Raw genomic sequence first — 12,057 nt, 5'->3', positions numbered from 1 at the left:
CAGTTTGGCATGGCACTGAACAAATAGACTAATTTAGGCAGAACTGTCATTTTTATTATATTAGCTCGGCCTAGCCACGAACAAAAAATATTTTTCCAATTGTTTAGGGAAATGCGCACATTAATGAGGTTACATATCCACATGTACAAATGTTGAGGTTACAGGATATAACCAGTCTCCCTATACCAGGCCACCAAAATTGTTAGAAATTGGCTGCAAAGATAAAAAAGAACTCAGAAGTATATGAAGTAAGTTTGTTTATTTATGGTTCTTACAAGAAAGGAGCAATCATCCAAGAGGCAGATCTTGAGAAGATCTGCCCTAATAGATATAAGAATGAGCTTTTTATTTCTTGTCCCCAGAGCATAAAGTACCTCCCCAATAGACTCATTAGCTGTAGATAAAAAATTAACAATTTTTTTGGTCTCCATTGCATGTTCCTTCTTGAAATGTTCCTCCCTCATCATACAAGCCCATGTTTAAAATTGATGTAACTTTTCTGGAGAAAAGTTCATATTAATAAACTCATTAAGCATGCACACTCAGTGCTTGTAATTAACTTTCACCCACTTCTCATTTTTTTATTTTATCAATTTATCAGTTCCATGCCTCAGTATCTTGTTTTATACAACTAATTAAGTCAGCTGAACTAAATCAGCTGACAGGGCCTTGAATCTTTGTCCCTATATGGAAATATAATTCTATAGATTGCTCACAAAAATGATGGAATTACCCACTGAAATGATGGAATATGGGGTGATACCCAAAAGTATATTGAGATTGGGTCAGGAGTTATCTCAAAAGAATTTCTACGTTTAGACATACTCCAAATCAAAGGGCAAAACGTCATTATATGTCTAAGAGTAGGCTAAGTTCCAAGAGAAGTTAGCAAGGAGATGGGGTTTTAGCAATTAATAAGGGGAAAGAAAAGTTCTCTAGTGGAAATCACAATTAACCAGGAGGAAGCTATTAAAGGGTGATAAGTGGGGAAATTATAGGGCTAACCCTAAAAAGGAGTTAGGGACCTAATAGACATTAATTATTATAATGTTTAGCAAGCAGAATAACCCCCAAATAGAGTTAGCTATAACTAGGGGAAAGACACCTTGAGGGGGTATGTCATTGACTGGCAAGCTAGCCCTAAAAAGGTGTTAGCTATAAGGAGTACACCATTGACTGGCTGACTAAATTCATAGACAAGTTAGGGAAGATCTACATACAGTATGAACAAGATCTTTTATAGGGAAATTATAACTGGGATTTGACATAACAATTTGACTTTCTGATTGGATACAGTAACTAGATTTAACAGAAAATACTACCTGGGATGGAACTGTAATAAAAATAAAAGGCCCACTTAAGAACAAAAGGCTGAAATGATCTTGTTAGTACTTTTTCCATTTTGCCTCCAGGAGTAGCTAGTCTTTCAGATAGTAATTCTGGCCCTGTCAGCATCACAACCTCATCACAACCATATCTATGTACATTTTATACATACACAAACACACATACATACATATATACATATATAAACATACACATATATGTGATTGGGCTAGAGGGACTTTAAACACTCCTATATACCTTCTACTTTAAACACTCCTATATACTTCCTAATACTTTCACATTCCAACACATTGACTATAACATGGTGGAGGGAGGGACAATTAAAAAGTATGGGAATATCAGACAGAATACTGTACAGGAGGGATTTTTCATGCTCTGAGATTACAATAAAAGCTGCAAAGTCATGCAGGAGCTCTAAAATATTTGAAATTTGGGCTCTACTGATACCACTGATTGGTTTACACACTGGCCAATGTAATGAAATTGTTCCTATGAATCAAAGAAATAGAAAGAGTAGGATAGGGTTGCCAGCTGGTGCTACTTTAATCTATAATTATGAAAAGTTGGCCTAGAGAACAATGTAATAAAGGGTGTGTTTCTTCATGGTCTGGTTCTATAAGAACTATAACTTTGCATGGGAACAACTCAGAAATACTAACTTCCTACCTGTTGGAAATGTGTCAGGAGATGGCACAGACCACTAAAGTAGGCAAACCATGAAATTACATGAATGAAATGAAGACATGATTATTGCTTTATGCACAAGTACAATAGCAGTATCAAAACTTCAATCATTTCACAGCTTACGGATGAGTGATTCATGCTGCTTTTTCTCAAAGGTACCTTTACTTCCAAGTTATAAAACAATGTATTACCTTAGAGTGCAGGGCAATAACACACACACACACACACACACACACAAACACCAAATTCCCAAAACTTTAATCTTAAGCATACTTAAGTGACATAAGAAAATAAATGAACTACTAAAATTTGAAGTAAAATTGAAAATTTTGAGTTGATTGAAAAATCATTTACTAATTCAAACTATAATTAGGCTTAATAACAAAATATAATAAATAACACTAATATCTCAAGTGATTGTGAAAAGGAGACAGGTGTATGTAGACTGAAATTTTAAAAGCATCTTTTTAAAAAAAAATTGACAGCAAAAATTAACAAATCAATTATAACAAGACAACAATTTTAAAAGTTATAACCATATAACTATAGTAAATCTTATTTTTGAATATCTAGTTCACAGAATATAGAGAATATGGCTATCTCTTAGAATTTTTTAAAAAAACTAGTTTTTTTGTTGGCAGCTTGAAGATAATTGACAAATGTTTGAAAATGAAGTGCTTCTCTATATGGAGTTGAAAGGATTAGCCTATTGCTAGTTCCTATTTGACAGAAGTGAGTCCACATTTGATGACTAATTGGCCCATTTATGTACTGGAATATTTCTATGTACCCAGAAACTAGTATAAGCCAGGCTTCAATCAAGCAAGATCTTTAAGACTCTTCTAATCATAATCATTTAGCAAAATATCTTAATCATAATGCAGTTGTGGTTGATAAGGGGAGTTTCAGTCCAGCTGCTTGCTGATTAAAGGCTCTAAGGCCCTCCTCCCACTTGTTCCCTCTAAATTTGTCCAGCAACAGCAATCAGAAATAGGGACAGAAACATACAGTTTTGGACTCTCAACTGGGACATGCATTCTACCATATGTCCACAGTACTAACTCTTGCTTTCCTATGAGACTGAAGGATAGAGGAACCAAATACTTGCATGTTTGTGAGTAATAGTTATGGATTTGTATTCCTTCTCAGTATTTTACCTAGATTTCTTAATAGGAATCTTATGTGTGATACATGAGGTTCTATGAGGAATATGTGCAATAAGAACATAGGAAGTGAGAAAAAACATTTCTTCTTTGTAGCAACTATTTTAATTGTGATGTTATAAAAAATCTTATAGGGAATTTTGTGAAGGATCTGTGAGGAGCTGGAAAGTATAGTGCCTTTTAGAAAGAGTATTTATTACAAATGATAAAGAAAAGACAAAGAAAGAATTAATCTAGATTACTAACTGAGACTTAATATATCTGGACAAATAATATGACAATTTTTAATAATTTAATTAAGGAGACTTTAATCAGTATCTGCAATTAATATTTTCATATCTAATACATTGTATAATATAATAATATTAATAGCTAGTATTTATATAATGCTTTAAGATATGCATGGCACTTTACAAGTATCTTATTTTATCTTTACAATAACCTTGTTTTTTTGTTGTTGATGTTTAAGTTATGTCTGACTCTGTGTGTCTGACTCTATTTTGGGTTTTCTTGGCAAAGATTCTGGAGTTGTTTACCATTTCCTTCTCTGGTTCATTTTTCAGATGAGGAACTGAGGCAAACAGGGTTAAATGACTTGTTCAGGGTCACATAACTCAGAAGTATCTCAGGCAAGATTCCAATTCAGAAAGAGTCTGACTTCAGACCAGAAACTCTGTCTACTGTACTACCTAACTGGCCAACAACCTTGACTCCAAGTATAGAACGCTGCACTATGCCATCTAGTTGCCTATAGAAGTGTCTTATAGCTTGCAAAGAAGGGTTTAAAAAGAAAGAATTTTATCTAGTTGATCCATTTAAATATTGCTAGTTTAGGAAAGATATTTCCTCCCTTTAGTTTCAAGACATTCTTCTTGTTGCTATCCTTTAAAGAGGAAGAGAAATCCATAGCTGACTGCTTCCCACCAAATTCTAATTACACAAAAGAATATCAGATAACAAATAGAAATCAGAGAAGTGATATAGATCAAAATACATTAGACAATATACAGAATGAATGAAGTTTCTTACTGGGAATGAGTTACCTCAGTTTGACCAAGAAAGAGAGACCAGATTACATCCAACAGAATATTTTCTGAAGTCTTCAGGGAAGCAAGCTGGAGATCAGATACATGTCAAGGAGCTGGCTTTGTTCTACCTATATGCTTTCCAAAAACCCTTTCTCCCTGTCCCCAGACTTAACCTGAAGAGAGTATGACTTTGTCCTCTTGAAATCTAGAAAGAAAAAAGTAAGGCTAGAAGGAAGAAAGGAAGGAAGGAAGGAAGGAAAGAAGGAAGCAAAGAAGGAAAGAAGGAAGGAAGGAAAGAAGGAAGCAAAGAAGGAAGGAAGGAAAGAAGGAAGGAAGGAAGGAAGGAAGGAAGGAAGGAAGGAAGGAAGGAAGGAAGGAAGGAAGGAAGGAAGGAAGGAAGGAAGGAAAGAAGGAAGGAAGGAAAGAAAAATGTCTTTCTTAAAATTCTGGTATGCATCATAAAATCAGTTTTCCTACTAATGAGGAAACTCATGAAAATATTCGAGCCTTTTTCCTCAGTTACATAGATGAATACTTAGTTACATGATAGAACCAGAATAGGGGAAGGCTCAAGGGGAAGGGAACCAAAAAGTCTTCTTGGAAGAAGTGGCATTTTAACAGTATTGAAAGAAGAAGCTAAGAAATAGTGGTGAAGGGAAAGTAAGAATTCACATCTTTTAACACTAAAGAACTAAAGAATTAAAGAAAAATAAAGTATAAATATTTAGAAGAAAAAAATATATTGGCTAAGGAGAATAAGTGATATGTCCCCAAAGTCCCAGTGGAATTATAAAGATCAGTTTATACACTAGATAATTATAAGACAAGTTTGTCAAAAGTATTATAACAGTTATACTTCCATTGTTTATTATCACATAGCTTTGACTCTGTTGGGCATATGTGACTATGTGCTACAGATTTACAAAATAGACCCAAGTATAGTGAGAACATTAGAGTAGTGGAATCCAAACTGGGAGTAGGGTGTTACCTTCTGGGTGCTGTGGCCTAATCCCAAAGGGTATGTAATCAACCATTTGGACTTTGGGAAGGCAGGCCACATATTACCCTAGTTCAAAAGGGAATTGTGGGGGCATACTTAGTCTTACCCTTGCTCATTTTTCCACTACTTCCCCTCCTTAACCTATGCAAATTCCCAACTTCTCTTCTTTTGATTTGGGTATTGCTTCCTCAGGGAAGTATATGATAGATTACGGATTGTGGATTAACTATCTTCCTACCAAGACACAAACCAAACTATCTGTTTTCCAAACTTTTCTATTACTGTTAAGGATAACATCATCATCCTTCTAGTTATATGTTTTTTTTTTTTTTTACAACCTCAGTATCATCTCTGACTCCTTATTTTTCCTCATCCATATACATATAGACAATTGCTAAATGGGATAGGTTCTTCCTTTCACATCTTTTTTATCTTCTCTATCACAAGACCTAGTTCAGAATTTTTTTTTTTTTTTGGTGTGTGTGTGTGTGTGTGTGTGTGTGTGTGTGTATGCATGAAGTAATTGGGGTTAAGTGACTTGCCCACAGCTAGTTAGTATTATGAATCTAAATTCGGATTTGAACTTAGCTCCTTCTGATTCCAGAGCTGATACTCTATCCACTGCACCATCTAGCTGCCTCCCACTACCCTAGTTCAGGCCTTCATCACTCCTCACCTGTTCTGCAGTACATCCTAGCTGGTCTTGATACCTTAATGCTCTCCTTATACTCACCCATTTTCTAATTAACTATCAAAGTGATTTTCATAAAGCATAAGTCTGACCACATCAGTCCCATACTTAATAAACTCTAGTCACTCCTTATCAACTCTAGGATTAAATATTATTCTACCTTTCATCCTTTAAAAATCTCTATTTTTTGTAAACTTCGCAAGGTACATAATCAGAATAATAGTATAAGTATATACTTGTGCTGTTCTCTAAAACTTTTTACTGACAAGGGTGTGAGATCAAAAACAAGTTCAGATATCATCCTACTATTATATTTGAGAATTCAGATAGAAAACTATTTTCTCTTAATGCTAATAATGCCAAAAGATACAAGTGACTGAACACTATTATTGAAACACTGGGTCAATGACTCTAAGACAACATAGAAAGATGAATGTTTCCTTGATAAAAGGAAGAGCAAAAAGATTAATTTAAATTCTTAGAATATCTGATTAAATAGATCAGCAGCCTACAGATGCTTTTAGAACAGACACCCTATCATAGAACATATTAAAAGCTGATAACAGATTCTTGCCCTTAAATTTGTTGAGTCTAAGCAAAAGTTGTCTACTTTTGGATAAAGCCTATAACATAGAGAAGAATCAAAAAATCTAGCAATATCATCATGAATTCAGTGACTACAACAACCATAAAGAAACAAATAATTGAATAGTGCAAATTTGTTTATGGAAATGGAAGGGATTATTTGTGATGGCAATTCAGGACTGACTTTCCATTGGAAATTAAAAAGGAATACTTTTTTAAAGTTCTGATTTAGTGATTATGAAGATTAGAAAAGAAATGGTAAAAATGTTACTTCATGTTACTTCAGGAACCAAAAATTTAATATCTGCTAAGTACTATACAAAATGTGATCTGGAAGCTAGAATTATACACGAAAAATTTTCTCTTTATGATCTGACATTACAAATTCCTACACTATAAATACCCACTTCAAAATATACTGGATAACTCAAAACAAACTATACCAGAATTAGATTGTCACAATTGTCAGAATTAATTGTTCACAATCACCCAAATAAAAGTACTTATACATAAAAACTTAAAGACATTTAAAATATATTTTTCATACTAAATATTCATAACCTTTAAGCTGTGTGGAACTGTTTTCAATATGTAAAGAATTAAGTAGAAGAAATCAAAATCACAAAAGCACTAGATTAATCATCATTAATCTATAGCTGTTTATTAAGTATCTATTACATGTCAGGCTCTGGGGATACAAAAATTAAAAAAAAAAAAAATCATTCCTGTCATCCTCTCTGCTACTATAACCATACAAGTTGGTGGTTTTTTTTTTTTTGTGAACTCATAAGAAAATGAACTTGTGTACTCGTGCTTTTATTCAATTATAGAAATCAGTTATTTCTTCTATTGGTGGAATAATCTTTTGAATATTCAATAACAGTAGAAATGTACTTTGTCCCAAAATTGTTTCTATCTGAATTCCATTGCAAAAGATGAGAACAGTAATAACTGAAATTTATATAGCACTTTAAAGTTCACAAAGCTATTTATTTGAATATATATTATTTTATTTGAAATTTATAACAACTCTGTGAGATTGGTTCTATAGGCAGAATTATTCCCATTTTTTAGATGAGTAAATTGAGACTTGGATATTTAACACTTGCTATGTTAGAGGCTTATTTCAGGTCTTTCTGACTCTAAACCCAGAACTCTAGTCTACTAAGAAATACTCTCTTATAATTCTAAAAAAATAAAAATCCATCTGGGCATGTAATAAATAGAATCTGATTCAATTTTACTGTTAAAATCTTGCTTGCATCTAAATTTTATGTTAAAAATGGAATCTATTGTAATGTGACCCACCCTTTCAAGTTAGTTTCCTTTCTAAACTTCCCCAACATCCTAGATATCACATGTCCATCGTCCAATTTAGGAAGCTATTTTTAATTTGTTTCCTCCTCACTCACCACATACAGACAATTATAAAGTCTTGTTGATTCAGTTCCTCCTTTATGATGTTTGAAAATTCTCTTTTGCTTCCCATTTCTACTGGCAAAATTTGGGTCTTTTATCTTTTTATGCCTAGCATATTGCAACAATCTCCTTTTAAATTTGGAAAGGATCCAGTACAACCCCCCTCGTTTTACAAATGGAGAAGTAGAAAAACTGCTTGGCCAATGTCATATACATCTAGTAATTAGATGGAGACTTGAACTCAAACTTTCTGATTCTAAACGCTGGGCTCTTTCCATTACAACATAATTTTACATTAGGCATTACATATATCCTTTTAGCAAAAGGTAGCAATACAAACATTCTAAGCTTGCCAAGTGTATACTAATATAGGGCTGCCAGATTTGGGTGTGGAGCACACAGAAAAGGCAGTGTCAGTGTGGGGAGAGGGTGGTATCCATTAGAGATAAAAATAGCTTACATTTATATAGCACTTTAAGGTTTATAAAGCTCTTCCTTCACAACAGCCCTGTGAAGTAAGGCAGATATAATTATCTCTATTTTACACATAACAAGTGCTCATGTTATGTCCTCTTATCTACCCTAAATTATCACTTATCCCAGGACCCAAGGAGACAGTAGTATGTGCAAAAGAAGAAGGAACAAAGAGCACTGATGATTATCACCATGTTTTTCTTCCCTTCCTCACTGGAAAAATGTGGACTATATTGGAGACACTCCCCCCAGAAACCATGAATTAGAAGGAAGGGAAGGCAAGCTCCCTTTTCATTTATTTTGCCTTTGAGAGGGACTATTTACCATTGTATTGAGTGTAGGGTGCATAGAAAAGAGTTACAGATGTGGGCATTTACCCCTTGAAACTGAGACTTTTAGAGATGAGATTGTATTGGGAACTGGAGAGAGGAACAAAGTGAGAAATGTCCTGAGCTTGCAAAGTAGCTATTTAAGCAAGAAAGGCAAAAGTCAAATTCAGCCTGGCTGTTCAACACAGGCAATTTTAGAAAACCTATGTTTTCATAAGTGCTCATCAGTGGAGCACTTATGTAATAGCACAGAAATTTTTTTTCCCCATGACTTTACTATGTTATATTCACTATATAGCTACAAAAGTTGTTTGTCTATATAATATAAATATAGAACATAGGAACAGGTGTGGTAGTAGTGGAGTAGCAGAATATGATCAAGATATATAAATCCATAGATTTAAAAAAATTTAATTGTCTCAAGAAAAATTTTATTTAAAAAAAAAAAAAAACAAAACTCTATTGTTTTGTCTGGATCCCTCAATAGGCATTTGATGGGGCAGTGGTATAGCTCTAGATCTGGAGTCAGAAAAACCTGAAATCAAAACTTTCCTTAAGCTGTGTGACTGAGCAAATCACTTAAATTCTTAAATTCAGTTTTCTCAATTTTAAAATAGGGATAATAATGCACCTACCTCTCAGCATTATTGTGAGGTTCAATTAAGAGAATATTTGTTAAGCCATCTTAACACAGCACAGTGTATGGCACATGAAAAGTGCTATTTAAGTACTTACTCTCTTCCTTTTCTCTTCACCCTTATTTTGTTTCTATTTCTTTGTTGCTGCTGCTGTTGCTACTACTATTACTACTAAGTTATTATGATTGTATTGGGATATATATATATACATACAAGCACATAAACAAATACATATACATATGTATATGTGTATGTATGTTATAACCTCTCTGTCATTATTTGACCTACATGAAGTAGAATGGGATTTCTGGCTCAATGAGATGAACATTCTGAATACTTTTTTATCATAATTATCACTCTGCTTGCACATAGTAGTCAATAAATTTTATTGAATTAAATAATTCTGAATTCTGAGCAATATATCAACTCTAAATTAAAACTTTCAAGCAAAAGTTTCTTTCTTGCCCAATCATTTGAAGTCATGAGACTTATGTAGTGGAACTTAGGGGAGATTCACTAAAAAAAATTTCCTATGGATTCATCAGGGAAACCTTTAAAAGGTCACTGTATCATAGGATTATAGATTTTAGAGCTTTTCGTCTTAGAAATTAAGTCAAATTATGTATTTTACAGATGATGATCCCAAGGCCTGGAAAAGGTTAAGTGTTTTGTCTGAAGTCAAACAGCTAAGTATGTAAGGACTAGGCTTCTTAACCAGTACTCCCAACTATAAAATATGCCCTCTATTTTTACTTTGTACCTGGTAGGTAGGCAAACTATCACACTCCCTTGGTGGTCAGTAAGCTTTCCCATAGGCCTAAGAAAGTAAGCCAAAAGAAATAAACTAGTTGATCAGTGGAATAGATTAGGTTTAAAGGACAAAATAGTCAATAACTTTAATAATCTAGTGTTTGACAAACCCAAAGACCCCAGATTTTGGGATAAGAATTTACTGTTTGACAAAAATTGCTGGGAAAACTGGAAATTAGTATGGGAGAAACTAGGCATTGACCCACACTTGACACCATACACCAAGATAAGGTCAAAATGGGTTCATGACCTGGGCATAAAGAATGAGATTATAAATAAATTAGAAGAACATAGGATGGTTTATCTCTCAGACCTGTGGAGGAGGAAAGAATTTATGACCAAAGAAGAATTAGAAATCATTATTGATCATAAAATAGAAAATTTTGATTATATCAAATTGAAAAGTTTTGTACAAACAGAACTAATGCAGACAAGATTAGAAGGGAAGCAATAAACTGGGGAAACATTTTTACAGTCAAAGGTTCTGATAAAGGCCTCATTTCCAAAATATAGAGAGAATTGACTCTAATTTATAAGAAATCAAGCCATTCTCCAATTGATAAATGGTCAAAGGATATGAACAGGCAATTTTCAGATGAAGAAATTGAAACTATATCTAGCCATATGAAAAGGTGCTCCAAGTCACTATTAATCAGAGAAATGCAAATTAAGACAACACTGAGATACCACTACACACCTGTCAGATTGGCTTGAATGACAGGGAAAGATAAGGCAGAATGTTGGAGGCAAGGTGGGAAAACTGGGACACTGATACATTGTTGGTGGAATTGTGAATACATCCAGCCATTCTGGAGAGCGATTTGGAACTATGCTCAAAAAGTTATCAAACTGTGCATACCCTTTGATCCAGCATTGTTTCTACTGGGATTATAGTCCAAAGAGATACTAAAGAAGGGAAAGGGACCTGTATGTTCAAGAATGTTTGTGGAGCCCTCTTTGCAGTGGCCAGAAACTGGAAACTGAGTGGATGCCCATCAATTGAAGAATGGCTGAATAAATTGTGGTATATGAATGTTATGGAATATTATTGTTCTGTAAGAAATGACCAGCAGGATGATTTCAGAAAGGCCTGGAGAGACTGAGTGAAACGAGCAGGACCAGGAGATCATTATATACTTCAACAACAATACTATATGATGATCAAGTCTAATGGACTTGGCCATCTTCAGTAATGAGATGAACCAAATCAATTCCAATAGAGCAGTAATGAATTGAACCAGCTATAACCACAGTGAAGGAACTCAGGGAAATGAGTGTGAACCACTACATAGAATTCCCAATCCCTCTATTTTTATCCACCTGCATTTTTAATTTCCTTCACAGGTTACTTGTACACTATTTCAAAGTCCAATTTCTCTTGTGCAGCAAAATAACTGTATGGACATGTATACATATATTATATTTAACATATACTTTAACATATTTAACATGTATTTGTCTACTTGCCATCTGGGCGAGGGGGTGGGGGGAAGGAGGGGAAAAATTGGAACAAAAGGTTTTGCAACTGTCACTGCTAAAAATTACCCATTATATTGTAAAGCCATATCATAAAAGTAAAGCCAATCATATTGGCTCATATGCCAATTTTCTTAAGCCTATAGGATCTATAGGCTTATTGACCATGATCTATGCCATGCCACGTGGGGATTCCATTAAAATATTTTTATTTGGTTTTGTTGTTTTTGTTTTGAGTAGGTCTGTCTCAATATATGGGAGTTATATAGGAGATCATAGGCTTAGAAAAGTATTTTGGTGATGTCTTTGAGTTTTGCAAAAGAACATTTCCTTTTTAGCTGAATTTTATCTGGTTCTATCTTATATAAAAGATAATCTGGATATGTACATAGCTCTCTTTCCAGAGTATATTA

The sequence above is a fragment of the Sarcophilus harrisii genome, chromosome 1 (genome assembly GCF_902635505.1).
Source record: "Sarcophilus harrisii chromosome 1, mSarHar1.11, whole genome shotgun sequence".
Lineage (NCBI taxonomy): Eukaryota > Metazoa > Chordata > Mammalia > Dasyuromorphia > Dasyuridae > Sarcophilus > Sarcophilus harrisii.
This window is presented reverse-complemented; position numbering follows the sequence as displayed.